The 16618-nt window shown below is 42.7% G+C and overlaps 1 protein-coding gene across 6 annotated transcripts in view; it reads right to left on the bottom strand.

The window, feature by feature from the left end:
• Positions 1 to 16618, bottom strand: part of LOC310896546 (uncharacterized protein) — a 282713-nt gene that overhangs the window by 36148 nt on the left and 229947 nt on the right. The window contains exons 5-6 of one of the 6 annotated variants that reach the window (XR_014581583.1): positions 6575 to 6732; positions 4959 to 6454 (exon numbers count right to left, since the gene is read on the bottom strand). The exons of the other annotated variants lie outside the window; for them this stretch is intronic. The gene's annotated coding sequence lies outside the window, so the exon portion shown is untranslated. Of the gene's footprint in view, positions 1 to 4958; positions 6455 to 6574; positions 6733 to 16618 lie in introns of those variants that run through there. 6 annotated transcript variants of the gene reach the window in all.

The following is a 16618-nucleotide window of genomic DNA, read 5'->3' as shown; positions in this document are numbered from 1 at the left end:
GTCAGGAACTTCTTACAGAATATTAAAAGTTTGCATGGTACAAGCAAGTAACTCCACAAAACAAAATCTGGTAAGGCCAAAATGAAGTGTTATTTCTCTAAACAGGTAAGTTACAGAGAGGTACCCATGCCAAAATACATGGGTATCCCAGTCATTACTGAGGAAAAAAATATATATTTGATATATATTTTGATATATTCATATATATATTATACATTAAAAGCATGTCTTTTAATTGCCCTCTAAAAAATGTTATGCTTAAAAAGTATTTAGAAAGCACAAAGCTTTTAAAGGACAAGTAAAAGACACTTTCCTTATCAAGCTAGATTTGGCACGACTTCCTTTTAGCTGCTTATTAGCTTAAACCATAAACTCGTTCTTTATGTCTAGCTGTCCAGTTTCCAGGGGCAAAGCATCATTAGAAATAATTTGGGGGAAAAAAAGAAATTTCATCAAATGCTGCCACAAATGGCACCTGGAATAAAACATGCCTTCTGCACCACTGTAAGGTAAGGCAGTGAAGCTAGTCCCCACACTTGCAGCCAGCTGCTAGAAGGTTAAAAATTATCATGGCAAGGTAGAAATTTCAGTGCCTTTGAAAAAAAAATACATTGGTGTCAGGGAACCGCCAAAGGCAAGCACATCTGTCCTGGAGCTGTACCTACAGCTGTTTAGGTGACAGTCCTGGGCAAAAAGTCCTACAGCTTTTCCTTTTTATTTTCTTTGTCACTAGATGTCACTGTACACACAAGTGTGTGCCTGGGACTCCAGGCAATCTGGGCACTGATGGCCAGGGGACATGGCAAGAGGTAACCTCGGGTTTGAGAACTGCTGTTTGGCTTTCACTTTTGTCTTCTGGACTTGCATCCATTTCAGTTTTCACTTCATTCTGGAGCAGAAGCAGGGTGATTCACTTTCATGGCAAACTTTGCAGTCAATTTTATCTGAAGAACCATTTCATTTTTTTCCTATTAACATTGAAAGTTCCTTAATCAGGCACTGCAGTATATGCCAGCTCCAGATAGACAAGCAGAGGACCTGTCATTTGAGCTGCTGCAGAAGTGCAGCTCCCACTTACGCCCCACATGGGCCAACCAGGCTAAGTGTAAAGGATTACCTTCCAGTGTGCAGACAAGGAGTAAAACCGAAATTACAGCTTGAGTTAACAATCCTAACTGAACAGTGCAGTGAAGCAGCCTCCTGAGCTCAGAAGCTCACATAGGTGACCCCATTCCCTCCATGTGCGGACAGCCAGCGACTGGGATTCACCCTGCTAAAAGACATGAAACTGCTGTTCGGGGCCCTTAGCCCGCTTCCTACAAGGCTAAGCTCAAACCATACAGAAAGCCAGCTGAAGGCCATCTATCACAGTGCATCATCAAAGCCCTTTACCCTTTAGAAATTATTCAGCAACAGGTAGGTTCATATCTATTGTCCCTACACACATTGGAAAGCAGTTGACAAAGTTTGGGCCATAAATGTGTTCAAAAAGCAATTTTTCTGTGAACATCTTGTTAGATTTGACTAGTCCGTAGTTCATGTGCTCTACGATTGGAGACTGAAGCAACATGGACAAGAAAGTGAAAATCAAAGTGATTTCAAGACAGCTGCACCAACTCCCTATTAAAAGATACTTGAAAATAGCTGTGTGATTTTTATGCTTTGGCAAGCTTCCTTTTGGACAAAATTCATTTACTTAAACATTCACAGATATTAAATTACACGAGTCACACAAGGAATTAAAGTGAATGCACAGGGATAGATATTAGCTGTTGTAAAACAGCACTACTCCAGAGACTGCTGATTTGCATCAGCTAGGAATTTGGCGAGCGGGTTTTATTTGGTTCTATGTTCATAGATGATTTCCCATTCATCCAGATTTACTAGAGCTTGTTAAAATTCTCTTAACAATATTAGATAGGAAGCTCTATAAACCACAAGACTTTTCTTTTTTTTCTCTTTTTTTTTTTGTTTTATTTTGTTTTGTTTAAGATATGATACCTTTGCAAAGAATTTTCTATTATTTCAAGATAGGCTGAAGTGTGGGAAATACGCTGAATGGAGATGTAAATTAAAATATCCTGATCTTTGGAGTACACTGAATGTGAGAGGGATAAAGGGCAGTTACCATTTTGTAGGTCCACATCCTCTATTCTAAAAGATACATGGGGTTTCATATTGGATATGGTAAATAATTAGAATCAGGGTGTACAACAGGTAGAAAGATGGCAGAAGAAGGAAAATTTTCCACTGAAGAGGAAAATTTTCAACGACAAAATTTGAATTTGTAGTTTGTAGACCACTAAGAAAAAAATGGGCAATATTTCTTTCCTATGACTGGAGAGGCATCTGAACATTTCCAGCTTCCAACAAATGCATGTAAAATTACAATGTGGCCTACAAAAACACTGCACTTGATTTTGATATTTGCTTTCAAGAAATACTTGTACACAGTAAATCTGAAATACTGAATATTTGGAGACTACATGAAAGAGAAGCAGTCATGACAAAAAGGCATTAATGTAGAAATTCCAATGTAATACTGATACTTGGGCATCACTTGCCTGGCTAGAGTGTACCAGGTTTCTATCTAGGATGAATCATCGTCATCCTATCGGTTATGTGAGAAGGCACATGACAGCACCTCCACTTCTTCTCTATCCATCTCCACATATTTCATAGTTTTTGATTTTGAAAATAAATATATCTCTATAAACTTTTGCTTGAGAGAGGAAAGCCCACAGCGGCCACTAAGGCTTACCCAGACCCCGCAGACAAACTTTCACACATTTTGCACATTTCTTTTTCAGTGCAATTCACTAATGACTTTTTGCAATATTCATCCTGTTTTACATCCTAAACACAATGACCTTTGTTCTTAGCAGTCATTTTTAATAATCCATTTAATTCTATGACCAACAAAATCAGCATCTGACATATTTTGTTCTCTTCCTTACCAATGTCACTCTGCCTCAGTTTAGTTCAGAAAGCAATTAAGTTTCCAATAGCAGCCAGTCATCTCAATTCAGCAATAAAATCGGTTCAATTTCAGCAGTGTGTAAAATGAATGAGAACAGTAGAACAGAGTAAATTCTTTAGTATATCAAATCCTGTCTATTACTAAAAATGTTTCAGAAGTACTCCCCAACAGCTTCAGCATCGCTGCAGGGTATAAATTCTGATCAGCTCCAAAATGATATGGTAACTGTCGTATTTTTCTAGCTACATACTTACTAACAGAAATAACACAATGGAAATAAATAAACCTTGCAAGCCACTTGCAAAAACATCAGAGTTCTCCTAGAAATATAAATATTCTTCAAAACTTTTCTCATATGAAAATATTGTATTATAACATATTTGGTGATTTCTCAAAAGGGCTTTGAAAATCATTTGTGAAGGACTGAAAAAACACAAAATGGGGAGGAAGCTGCCTGTGACCACTTTGCTCTGGGCTCTGCTACCACTCTCTTCCTGGTGATCTCCACAGTTCAAACCTGTCTCACAGCAGGTACCCCCCCACAAATGACATCCAGCCCCTCAGCAGATCAGCCCACAACACATCCACAGCCTTTGAAAGCTGTCTTTTGGCTGGCCAGGTGGTTTAACAATAATTGGGCTTTGGAAGCTGACTGCGTCCCTCCCTTGGCGTCTTATAACCAAAGAGCATGCGGTTCCATGGAAAAATGGTTCCACTGGGAATCCTTATGAGACTTTCAACAATTAGAAAACATCCACATGCAATATATCCCCTCACATCCATCTGCAAATGGATGGATATGAAAGGACAAATCCTAAACTATCATTTTCCTCTAGGGCACTGCAAAGCCCTCAACAAAGGTGTAAGCTTTGGAGTCCCACCATCAGAAGGCAGGCTTTGAAGAGGTACATGTAAAGGACTTTGTGTCCCTATGGACATTAGACACTATGGAGCAATCGGCTCTAGAGGTGTGAGTAAGACTGGCAAGGTGGGGGGATTTTGTGACAAATTGCAGACAGGATGGCTTCAGCTGGTGGGAATTAGTCTCGGATCCAGAAATAGAAGAGAGAAGTGGTCTTCTTTTGTAGCTCTGAGCAGCAGCAATTTCAGTGAGGTCAAAATTTTGTTCTACAACTTTATAATTGTTAGAAAATACCACGATGCAGGGATCCCATGCATTTTGTATAGTTGCTGAGTGCACATAAACAGGCAGGAGCCGCTCACTTGTCCAGTGAATCAGCAGAAAGATTTCTCAGCTGGTCTGGATAAGCCTTTGCCAGGCCAGAGGCCAGCTCATGCAAGACCCAACTCAGTTCCTTTGGATTTCCTTGGATTTTGTCGTTGACATTACTGGGACCCTGCTGAAGCTCTTTGCCATGACTAATACTCTGATGACTTTTCTGGGAAAGGGAAAAAGCTAACATTATCTTTAAAACAGGTGCCAGGAAAACCTATTTTTCATGACTGTTTTTCCCATCCAGGCATACCGTAGGCTAGGTGACGGTTCACCTGCCATCAACACATCAGGAACTCATTCGGCTCTTACACTGCTTTCTTTTATTGTACCCTAACTGCCCTGTTGCACATATAACCATCTCCAAGCAGTTTGCCTGAGGCAATTAGTGGAATCCCTGCCCCTCAGGTAGGGAATAAATAAAGGATCTGTCACCACCAAATAAGCTGTGAAACAAAGCTCCAAGGACGTTTGCTGAAGCAGGTGACCGAGAAACCAAAGTTGCTGAGCCACTAACGTACTGAGATGGAAATAAATGTATGATACAACTTGGCTGCCAACATCCTTAATTACAGGACATGGCATCATTTGATTCACAATGGAATAAATGGATATATTTATACATTTGGAGGTTTGAATGAGGATTTCCTGATTTCCTGATGAAGTCATTCCTTTATTACAGCAGCACCTTTCGTGGCACTCTGCAACTAAGGTCAAGTCAGCATTTCCATTAAAAATATCAAACCTATTTTCAGGGCTTTATTCTTACTCATTTATAGAAAAACTCTGTACCGGATGAGACTTGGCACACAGGGCTTCAGCCCAAGACAGAGAAAGACGGAGGTTGAGATTTTTCTCCCTTCTTCTCTCCAAGTACACAAATAAATACACAAATGCTAAGTAGTAGCAAATGATGTCTTTTAAAGACTAATAAATCCTGCATAAGCTTTTGCCTATAAATCCTAAACAAAGACTTCTGCTCTGGAGTATATGAGGGGAGAATATTAAAAACTATTAAGTGTTTTTGTCTGGGTAAGTAACTGCTTCCCATGTGCAGTGACTTCTTTTCCAAGAGTAATTTTACAATGCATTTTATTAACTGAAGACTCTGCACAATTAATGCAACAGACTGCAGACCAGGGCTCAGCATAGTAAACAGACTGAGAGTTTTGTTCCAGCCTTACTCTTGTATTGATGTACACACAGATAACTCTCCCAGAAGCAGCAGACCTGCATGGGTGTAAAATCTCTGCCAGGAAGAGGAGTCAGGCCCTGTGCTCTCTGCCCTGGTAGGCCTCAAACAGGAGGCTGCAATGACTTCAGAGGAGCTGTTACGCTCATTCATGGGAATAATCCACCTACCATGCAATCCTGCTTATCCAAAGGGCTCAAGAGACACTTAGGATCTCCTGAAAAAACGTGATGGGGATGAAGGAGGGAAGGATCCAGCTGAGCATGACAAGATGATGCTCCAGGGATCCAGAATCACCTCTCCCTGCTGAAAATCAGGACAAGTCCCCGAAGAGCTCTGGCCAGTCCCTTCTCTGGCTTAAAAGATAGCTCCCATCACAGCTTGCAGCAGCCACTCAGAGACAGCATCACAACAGGGGGAGGGTTACTCCTGACACACGCAGTGGCCATACAGTGACAACACTTGTCCAGGGCTTCTGTGACATGACACTGATCCTGCCATGTCCTGGTGTGCCCAGCTGCACTGATTCATATATTTGAGTTCTTCCATTATGTGGCAGAAGGCTGCAGAAGGAGCCTCTCTGCACTCTGCCACACCCTCAGCCTTGCTCAAAATGCCATGGTTTGAGATTCAGAGTCCTGTTCTTTCAGTATCCAGGAAGGGTGGAGGAACTTGAGCTGTCAGGAGGTTGCTGCTTGATTATTTTCCTTCTTTCTGCACTTTGTGGTTTCCTTTGTCTGCCACACTTGGGATCAGAGCCCTGGGCCACAGTCAAGCTTGACTATGCTAGTGCTCTGCAAACACCTCCTGAGAGCTTCATCCCCAAAAGCAGAGCACCTGAAAAGAGGCCTATGTGGCTAAAATTGCAGGTCCACACACTGGAATTTTAGATTTCCTAATGGCTCACCTATTGCCTGACCGTACTGCACACACTGCTGGTAATGCCCAGGCCCCGTGTTTGGTGTATCCCTTCTGGCACCTTCGCATGGCTCTTCTGATATCTTCATCAATTCAAATTGCAGGGGAAATCCTGAGCAATACATTGTTCCTAGGAGATGACAGATGGGGTGGAGTTTGGACATCAGTGGAGCTGTACAAATGGGGAATGAAGAGCAGGGATTACAAAGGATTGATTTATGGAAAGGCTAAGTGTAGCTTTGCCACTTACACTTTGAAAATTGACGCTGCTCTGTTTTTATATTTTGAGGAGCCCATGAGCATGGAAGATGCTGCAGCAGCAACTGGGTCTTCAGTCTTGTGGTGACACAGAAGTCACAGCAATGTGAGAATATGCACTCGGGTGCTTTCCTTTGTAGAGAGAGGCTTCTGAGATAGGAGAGGAAAAAACACAAACAGTAAAGCATATGATGTTTTTCTCTTCTTATTTAGGGATATGAAGGTGGTAGGGTGTTTGGCAATAAGGAGTCACTGACGAGGATGAGCTCACAGGCATTTCGCTCACAAAAGGAGGAGCTTTCCTATATGACTCTCCCCTTGGCATGACGGCTGCATCCACTGGATCTAACATACTCCTGGGGCATGATGAGCTCAGACTTACTGAAAACTGGTCTAATGGAAATGGTGGTTTCAAACCCTGCACATCAATGGGGACCATTTCAGAATGTCTTCAGGACATGTAGTACAGATGTGCCAGATGAAACTACACGATGATTAACCTCCAAAGCATTTCTAATGCAGGCAGAGCCTAGGGTAATTCCTTTCCTTGTAGCATATTCGGTACTGCCTGGCTAGGGATACTGTCTTTTCATCCAGAGCGGCCCCATATGGCACAGCAAAACATGAGAAACAAGAATGGGTAAAACAGCTGTTACCTTCCCTAAATTCTACAAAAGTCTCAAATATCTCTCTGCTGCTTATTCAGCATCCCATGTTCAACAAAAGAAACCCAAGCCCAACCATCTGAAAACCAGAATTGCCACCAAATAGGTCTGCATAGTTGTATCAGGCTCACAGTGAAGCAGGAATACATCCCTGACTGCTCAGGTGTGAGGCAAGGCTCTGTGCTGATGGAGTCACATCCACGGCCACCAGCAGAAGATGCTGGTGATCGTCCTCCCTCAGACTCTGACATATTTTGTGCTGAAAGTCTCACACACAGAAATTCTTGATGCTTTTTGCTCAAGTCTGCTTGTCTAAGTGGAGTAGAAGACTGCAAAACATTCTGCAACTGTCTACAACAAATGTTTCCTGCTCACTAACGTGGACCAGAAGCCAACAGCTCTTGTAGCCAGTAATATCCTTACATAGCACTAACTACTTATCAATGCAAACTGATTACTGCAGCCCATTCTACCTTTAATGTGCACACACGGCTGAGCACCTAACCTGTCCAAAAATAAAAAAATAAAAAAATGTATTCTAGGAACATGGGGACAACAATACTGGGGCAGGATTCCCCAGTATTCCCTGGTGACCAGTAGCAGAGACCTGGAAACAGTATACAAATAGGGCAATAACCAGAGCATGCTCTAGCAATAAGAATTTCTGCTTGACACGTGCAGACTTTAGGTAGACAGAGAAGACTGAAGACACTGGTTGCTATTTGCACTTCGGAAACTTTATGTGCTCTTGGTGCGGTGACCTACAGAGTAAGGAATCCCTAAGAACTCATTAATAGGTGGTGTCTCAGATAGCTCCACTGAGACAGAAAATGAGAAATAAAACACAGACTATTTGGGAGAGTTGCCTGTGTATTTCACTGAAACATTTTAGATTTCCAAATGTTTCCTATTATTTATCATTTTATATATTTTCTCTTTTGAATTCCAAGGTAATGGGCCAAGTCTAGGAAGACTAGAACGGGATCCAACCAAACCAGAAAAGAAAATTAAATCGTCACTTTGCTAAACAAAACTCAAGCCCACAAAAGCAAGAAAAATCAGCATAGAGGGTCAAATGCCATCCTTGTCTGTGTCTGCTGCCTTTCAGGGAGCCTCCAAAGCAGGGGTGATTTCACAGGTCACACGCGATGCCCAGGCACCACGAGATGGGTTAAGGAGGGAGTCCCAGCCTTAACTCTGCATGTCGTTCCTTCTGTGGTTTCAAGTCAGACTCTCAGTGTTAGTACAACCTATTTTTTGTGGTTTAATAAATCACATACTTTAGCTTATGTAATGACTCAGAGTGAGTGATTGTATTCTCTTCTGGCCCAGAGGTGGTGTGATCATGTCCCAGCTCTGCAAAGCAATGGAAATCAATGGTTGCTGCTGGATTCGGTTCAGGCAGGCTGGGGTGTGTGGAGGTGGTGAGGGGCTGGCTCAAACTTTGAAAGTTTACTAGTTCCAGATGGAGTTGTTTACAAAAAATAAAACATTTTTGAATCAGCCTGTGGTTCAAATCTCCTTCCTGACCTTCCCTTACCAAAACAGACTAAAGAGACATGGCCGAGTCCTGCTGACTGACAGTCCGTTCTACATGCTCTAGCTTTCTCAGTGTTTTTAAAATATTTTGCAAGTCCAACTACCTGCTGAAGTTTAAACATCCTTAAGAGCTGCATGGGGATGTGAAGTCACATGCTGCTCTGTGCCAAGGCTTGTTCTCCTGCACTTCTAGCAGTGAAACCTGAAGCTGCTCGCTGCTGCACACATCCCCCTCATTAAAAGGCTTTCCCATTACACACAACTCACTTGCATGAAGTCCTTTGGCAACCCAGTTGATTAAATCCCTTTGAAATCATCTCTGTTATAACACATCTACGCTGCTGAGAGCAAGGGGGAGGAGTAGAAGACTTGCCTGCATTATAAACTTTTGGGCTGCCCTGCAAAGCAGCAGAAGCAGCAGAGAATTAGTGAAGGGCAGGCATGGATGGGGCCTGACTCTGCGGGTACAATCCGATGGTGGAGTTGGATTCAGCCCCAAGACTGAGCCAAGCTTTTGCTCGTCTCCACCTTGCCCATCCAGAGGGCAATGCCAGCCGGAGTACCTGCTGACAGAGCCAGGCTGTCCTCAGGAAGAAAGCCCAACCAGAGCAGTGGCATCCCATATTTTTGTTTCTCCAACCACCCCCTACAATCAGCTCTGCTGTCTTCAAGTCCGGGGGCAAGGACTGAGAAAGAAACCTGCTCTGACAGATGTGTGGCAGATTTCCTTCATGATTAATTGGTGTAAGGGACAACCCATCGCCACAGCAACTTCGTTGAAAGCTTTCTCCCAGCAAACCTCGAGGACTTGGGACTCAGCCATGCACATTTACAGAAGTCACTAGTTTCTCATAAAAAAGACTGAAGAGAATTTGTTGCAGGAACCGTGTCTGAAAAATGTAACCTAGTTTACAATTTGAAGGTCTTTTATGACTTTTTTTTTTTTTAATGAATCAAATCCATACATCATGTGTCTGGCATTGTTTGTACTCTGTGGGCAGCTTATAAGAAGCCAGTGAGAATGGCTGGTTTTCCACATACAGTTGCCCTGCTGTGATCCACAGAACCCCCCCTGCCCTCTTCAGAAGGCATCCCCCCCTTTGAAAATGTGGCACACAGTTTCCTCTCACGTAACGCAATCAAACAAACCCTCATCATGTCCCTTTGCAGGAATTTGTATCCAGAACACATGCAAAGATGCTGGAGAGAAAGCTGTAAAAAAGTAAAAACTGTAAAAAAAAGTAAAGAAGGAAGATACCTTCCTATAAGCTTTCTGGGGGGCTGAGGCAAATGTAATGTGCCATGTGGCATATGACAACACAGGAAGGGAAAAAAACAAACACAAACACTTGGAAGAGTCTTCTGAAGAGAGGAGAAAATTAATGTATTTGCCCCATGTAGTGTGTGTCAATTTTCCCACTTGTAAACATGTGACTTTTGTGCCTGAAGACAGAGGGAAATACAGGGTGAAAGCAATTTCCTTATCCAAACTCACGTCTCATGAGTCCAAGAAAGAAAGGCTCCAAGAAATAAAGTTTTAAAGTGGAAATCATTCTCTTCAACTTCACAGCACACAAAAATGCGCCTCTATGCGCTCAGAGACTCTGCATGAAACAAAAATGAGAGTTCATCCTTCGGGAGCATAATGGAAAGAGAAAAAAAGAAAACTTCTAAGCTGCCTTTTCTCCAGCATCCTTTAACCAGCACTTCACATATATCTTTTAGCTCCAGTGCTTCGCACATCTGATTTTGAAGAGCATTTTCACATTTCCCTTTGAATTATTATGTTTTTCTTGGTTCTCATTACAGCAGTGGGGGGACCCAACACCCCTCATAATGAAAGGCAGAGCAAGGATAAACAATAAGATTTGGAACTTCCCACAAAAGTCTGTGAAAAAAACAATTATGCTTCTATCTGAGAAACTGGAGCGCGGCACGGGGGGGGCTGCAGCTTACGGGGCTTGTGCCCACCCTGCAAGCTGGTTCCCAGCACCAAGCACAGCCTGCAGCATCCTGGCCATGACAAACCAGCTGCTGGTGGGGCCGTGCTGCAAGGCGCACCACGGAGCAGATCTGAGTTTGGAAGGAAACCTGGAAAATAATAAACTCGGGTCAATTCACTGATCTGGTTTGAATGAGGCCACGTGAATGGCTGTCAGCACAGCATCATGGTGCTCAGCAGGGTGACAGTGGCACCTGAAAGGGAAGCTCCTTAACCCACTACTACTGCCACAGTCACCATGTCTGAAGCTACAGCCTGGCCACCTGGGTTTGGGGTGACATCTGGGGTAGGGAGCAAAGGACCTACAGTGCAAAACCTACCAAATTCCTTCAGTGGAAGCAGCAAGAGAAATGTTCAAGCTTCATCCAGCTGTAACAATTATCTTGCCTCTCCAGATCAGTAATTTGATTGAAGCTCTCTGTACACAGCAAGGACCAGCCGTTACTCCCTCTGTCCTGGGCTGAGGCTCCGCTTCCCTACTTGCGTCAATTATTCTCCAGCTTTCCTCCCTGCCCCCCGGACTCCTCTGTATTTCAACATTCTCTCTCTTAATCTTCTTTTGGATTTAAAATAAACCTTTTGAAGAGATATTTCCTTTCCAGTGTCATACTACAATGTAGACCAGGTCTGCATTTGATTAGTAAATTCATCCCATGCTGATGTTTTTGTATCCTCAGTGTCATGTACATTTAATAAATGTTATTCCCTTCTCTGTCCCCACTTTTTTTTTTTTTTAAAAGGGAAGTTGTGTATTAAAGGAATATTCTTGACCCAGAAATAAGGAGGAATTCAGAAGTGGTTAAAGTTAATAACCAGAAGTTTCCAAAAGAGACAGTGGAAGCAGCCAGCAGGAAGCACACAGAGTGCTTCCACATCTCCCAGCCATGGCTGAAGGCAGCGAGCACCTTTGCAAATGGGAGTTTCTAGGCTTTAGCTAATGAACCTGCCTTTAGGAGTTGTGGAAGGAAGAGAGGGGATGGAGGGTCACTTCTGACGTAACAGACTCCCTTTGGCAGCTACTGTTTAGAATAAAAAAAATCTCTGTGAAAAAGCCCAGGATGGTACTGAGCACTGAAGCATCTTACACCTCGTGTGAATTGCAGCTCGGTAGTCCCTCCATTCAGATTGGTCTGCATCCATCCCTCCGCAGTTGTGCCCTTCTGGCAGAGATCAAGCTCAAGTCCAGGCCTTTATGGGACCCCACAAGCATGATCCAGTACAAATTCAGAAATACCCAGACCCTACTTAGAGGCAAAATGTTTCTCAGTTGTGCTCGGGGATGGGGTACACTAGGGCAGATGGGCACAAGAGCTGATCTTGCAACTACAATGTGGTCCAAAGGATAAAAACACGGGGGGGGGGGGGGGGGTGCGATCCTTGGTTCAATCAAATTAGATATTCTATCAGAACCTGTCAGCATCCTTTCCCCATGTTTCCCTTAGCTCCCAGAATCAGCCCAGCACGCAGACCTGAACAATGAAATGTTAATCTGATCCACTGCAGCCAGCAATTCAAAAAAAACCAAAAAAACAACAAAAAAAAAAACAACCACATCCCAGAAGTCACCTCTTCTACAAACACACCCACCTAAAAGGGATATTAGTTGATGCTTTTGCAAAGAAATGCTAAGACAAGGCTGCTTTTGTTATAAGAAAGATCTCCAAGTGACAGACAGCTGCTGTGCCATGCCGCGCACAAGGCTGCAGATACGAATTACCTTGCAGCGAAACATCTCGGGCACCAGTATTTTGAATATTTATCATCGGCTGGTGAAATGAAAGAGGTCTCAGGCATTTCAGAGAGGACAGGCAGTAATAATTGCTGACACAACATCTTAGCTGGCGCTTTCTGGAAGATAGGCTCATTAAAAGTAGAAGAAAGAAGAGGAAAGCTTGCTAGAGTGCTTGCAGAGACGGCTTACGTGAAGGAACTGAAAATGAGCAGAAGGGCTGATAAAAGGCATAGAGGTTTTACACAATAGCATATTCTCCTATAAACCACCTAATTCTTCTACTTGGTATTCATCACTGTCAGAAGCCTTTATAGCATTGAATGAAGGCTTTATGTTTAGCCTCATTATCAGCTCAATGATAGAGGGCAAGGCATGCACATGAAGTTCAGTACCAGAGATATGTTGTTAAAATGCTGCAATTTGTCAGCATTTAGATAAACAAATGAGGGGCAGATCGAGTGTGTGAAGTGACCTCTGTGGCATTCATGGGATATTTTGCCACTTGTTCTGAAAAACGTATTCAGGTCGCTCTAGCTTTGCTTGGGTGGAATGAGAAAACACTGATTTAAAAACCATCTCTTTGAGCAAGACAGAAGTTTGTTCTCATTTTCTTTAAGTTGCTTCTCTCTCTGTAACCCCATTCTTTGTTTCCTATTGTGCTTCTTAGAGACCCCGACATTCCAGTAAGGCTTCTTGGGCTTGATCCTGAGCAACTGGACTCAACAGCACATTCCTGGTGGCTTATTCCCCAGCCAGCTCAGTGGCCTGTCTCTGTTGTGAAGAGTTCAGAGACAGCTAATAACCCACGTGAAATGATAACGTATCACAGAAATATTAGCTGAAGGAATGCATTCTTCCCCACTTCGGCTAATATATAGAAAACCAAAGCATAAAAGGAAAACAGAGGGAAAAATCTTTTTAAAGATTTGACACCCTCATTCTTTCCCTTTAGGAAAGCTGATCTTTAGTTTTTATTTTCAGTGATATTTACTCCAAGGCTTACGCTTGCCTGTTTCCTGTCAATTCTTTCTCCCAGCACTCAAGTGAAGCACGCCTGAAGAGCAGACAATGCTTCTTTGCAGAAGACTCCATTTTTCAGTTTCTTACAGAGTTTTTAATGATGCCGTGAAAGCCAGGCACCCGAGAAATCAAATCAAATGAATTGTAACACTTTCTGAAAAGCGAGATTATGCTACAATGGGGTTTCAATCACCTCCGGCAGAACGTTTGTCTGAAATCAGGCCTTCCTCAGATTATACACAGCTGTTGAGCTGCTTAATGCTTTCACAGTTTTCCTATGTTGAAGGAAAACCTTGGTGGCATGGGATCACCATCAATCTCAATACCTCATACAAAGTGGAGTCACTAAAGTCTCATTTGCAGCCCCTTTTCTTTTGGGCCTATACACAAACTTTTCTGCTCGTTTGAAGAGAATTATGTGGGCTTAATTAAGTGTAGTAACTTATTGGTAGCACAGTGCCCAATCAATGAAATGTGCAGATGTGATGTGAAATGATGGGGCAATGCTGTTGTGAAGAATACAAATCAGGGTGACGGCTATTATTTGTACCCAAAAGAAGTTATTTTGGACTCAATTATCCCATTCATAGTAATTGTGGTGCACCAGATGGTTACAATGCATAAGAGTCTTCCACGACCATAACATTTCTTCTGAGCACCTTTTCTTCTTCTCTAATTCACCATACGACGATTAGTTTCTTATTGGGTGTTTATTGAAATGAGGGGGGCTAAGGAACAGATTTAGTGCATCAAGGAACAAAAGGGAGGGGAGATCCATGAATCAAAATAAGAGACTGCAGCTTGCCTCTGTTGTTTTTTAGAGGCCTTGGAATAGTCGCCTTGCAGCTTATCTGCAATGACCTTCCCTCCCCTTCTTTCTCTTGCCCCCTTCTCTCCCCAGGTCCAGGAGATGTAAAGTTTTTCAAACCTGACCGGCTGCTGTGCCGTCTGTCAAAGCCTTTCCAGCCAAGTGAGCAGTTTTTCATTTAATTCATTGAGTTGCCCTCAATAAAATTAATTTCTTCTCATCGGCACCACTGAAGCAGCGAATAGGAACAAAACCAAACGAGGTTGTGAATATAGTGCTGGTCATTAACTTGGGATCTGACTCTATCATCTGTTCATCCCTTCGTCTCATTGAGGTGTTTGCAACATAAAAGGGAAAGCAAAGAAGGTAGGGAGAAAGTGAGGACTGAAAAGCCTGAGCAGCTAGGTTCTCAGCCAGACCAAAGCAGCTTATTTCCATCCACCACAACCAATGAAGCAACAGACATTTATATCAGGAGGACCTGGCACTTGAGTTGGCACAATCCTAAAGCTTTTGCCCATCACCAATGTGAATCAGATTCACAAGTTAGATAAAGGTATCTCATATGCATCCTTTGCACATGCAGAAAAAAGGGAGCGACTGAGCACGTTGTGGCCATATGTCACTCATTTTTATGTTTCAGCCATCCTCTTTGGGAAAATAAACTTTCTGCATGAGCTCAGGTGAACATCCTCCAGACAGCAGCAGCCCTGGGTTTGTACTCGATGACTGGCATCACTGTGCAGAGTTCTTTGCTCATGGAAGAATGGGAAGCATGCTGAAAATGACTTAGCCTTTTCCTTTGGCAATCACCACTTTCCAACGTCTTTTATCTCCTGAGCCAAGCAGTATCATGGCACTCGACTGTCCTGCTGCAGAAGGAGCACATAGGCTTTGGTTTTAGCATACCTGTTGTTATGGTTACATTTGTTTGTTAAACATAATTATGGTGTTGGGAGTAACATATTCATGACTTTCCTGATTAAGACAACGGCCTAGCTCTGGTGGCGTCTGCTTGAAACCTGATCATGTGGCTGCAGAGGCTGGCAACCACATCCTACTGAGGGGTTAGCCAAATAAAACTACATTTTGGTTTAGTACTGCTAGCTTTGAGGAAAAGATGGTTATGATATTTGGGCCAGAGTTTATGTTTACTTAAACTACGTCTGCCACGAGACAGAGTCCATCTTTCCTAACTTAACAAAGGAAAGCAGCATATGACATATGCCTTTTCAATAACATTTTTCAAAGGTGCTTTCTGACTTACAGACACAGATACTACAGTGCCACTTGTGTTCTGAAGCCCTTATTAAAATGACACTAAGATGCAAGCCATGAGCTCAAGTCATGCATTGCAAACTGTTTATTATTTGCAAATACGTGAAGCTTGATGACATGTATCACATAGATCTAATTTCAACCATGTCTTTTCTTCAATAAACAAAACATGCTGCACCAGCAGAGCTACAACCAAGTGATGATAACATCTGGTTTTCAGACCATGTACAGATCAGAAAGATAACTTTTTCTTCCCCAAAGAATGAGAAAGTAGGAAAAAAAGTGGATTTTTGACCACTACTGAATAAAAAAGGGCAGATTTTCAAAGACAAGTAAGGGTTTAACCATTCCTATCTAATATTGTTTCAGGCAGTATTCATAATACTCATCCAGGAACTGAGTTTTTCTCTAAAATCTCTAGGTTCAAATGGACCATACATGCACTATTTCACATGAAAGATGGGGAAACAGAAGGCGGATATGAATGGTTTCAAATTCCATTGTTTCCTTTTCTCAGTACAGGCCAGCTCTGGTGACTGCGGGTCCCCATAATCCTGTTTTCTATCTCAGTTACATTCTTTACCAAATAAGATAGGCCTCTGCTCTGTAGTATTGTAGCCTTGTGTTTCCTATTTTTTTCTAGCTCAGGAATAATACTTTGCACAGTCAGACTGTCTCAAAAGCCTGTTACGAAGAGACCGGAGCCAGAGACCTCCTTCAGTAAGTCCCTGCTCTGGACAGTCGGAGAACCAGGATTATGGCAAATCTACCTCACGGTTTCTATACAGATCTGCTTTACCACCAGCAGAACCAAGAATTGAACCCAGAAGCCCTGATTCAAGTCTTCTCTGTGCTACCTTCCTCCCACTACCAGATCAAACAGCCATAAGGTCTCTAATGTGCTTTTTGAGCAGAGCCTTTCAAGGTGTGAAGACACAGCATTACTGCTTTCGAGAAATGGAGCTGAACTTTTCTCTAGGGGTGAATGGATT

The sequence above is a fragment of the Anser anser genome, assembly GCF_964211835.1.
Source record: "Anser anser genome assembly, chromosome: 3".
NCBI lineage: Eukaryota > Metazoa > Chordata > Aves > Anseriformes > Anatidae > Anser > Anser anser.
The sequence above is the reverse complement of the archived record's forward strand: the minus strand, read 5'-3'. Positions and strand labels throughout refer to the sequence as shown.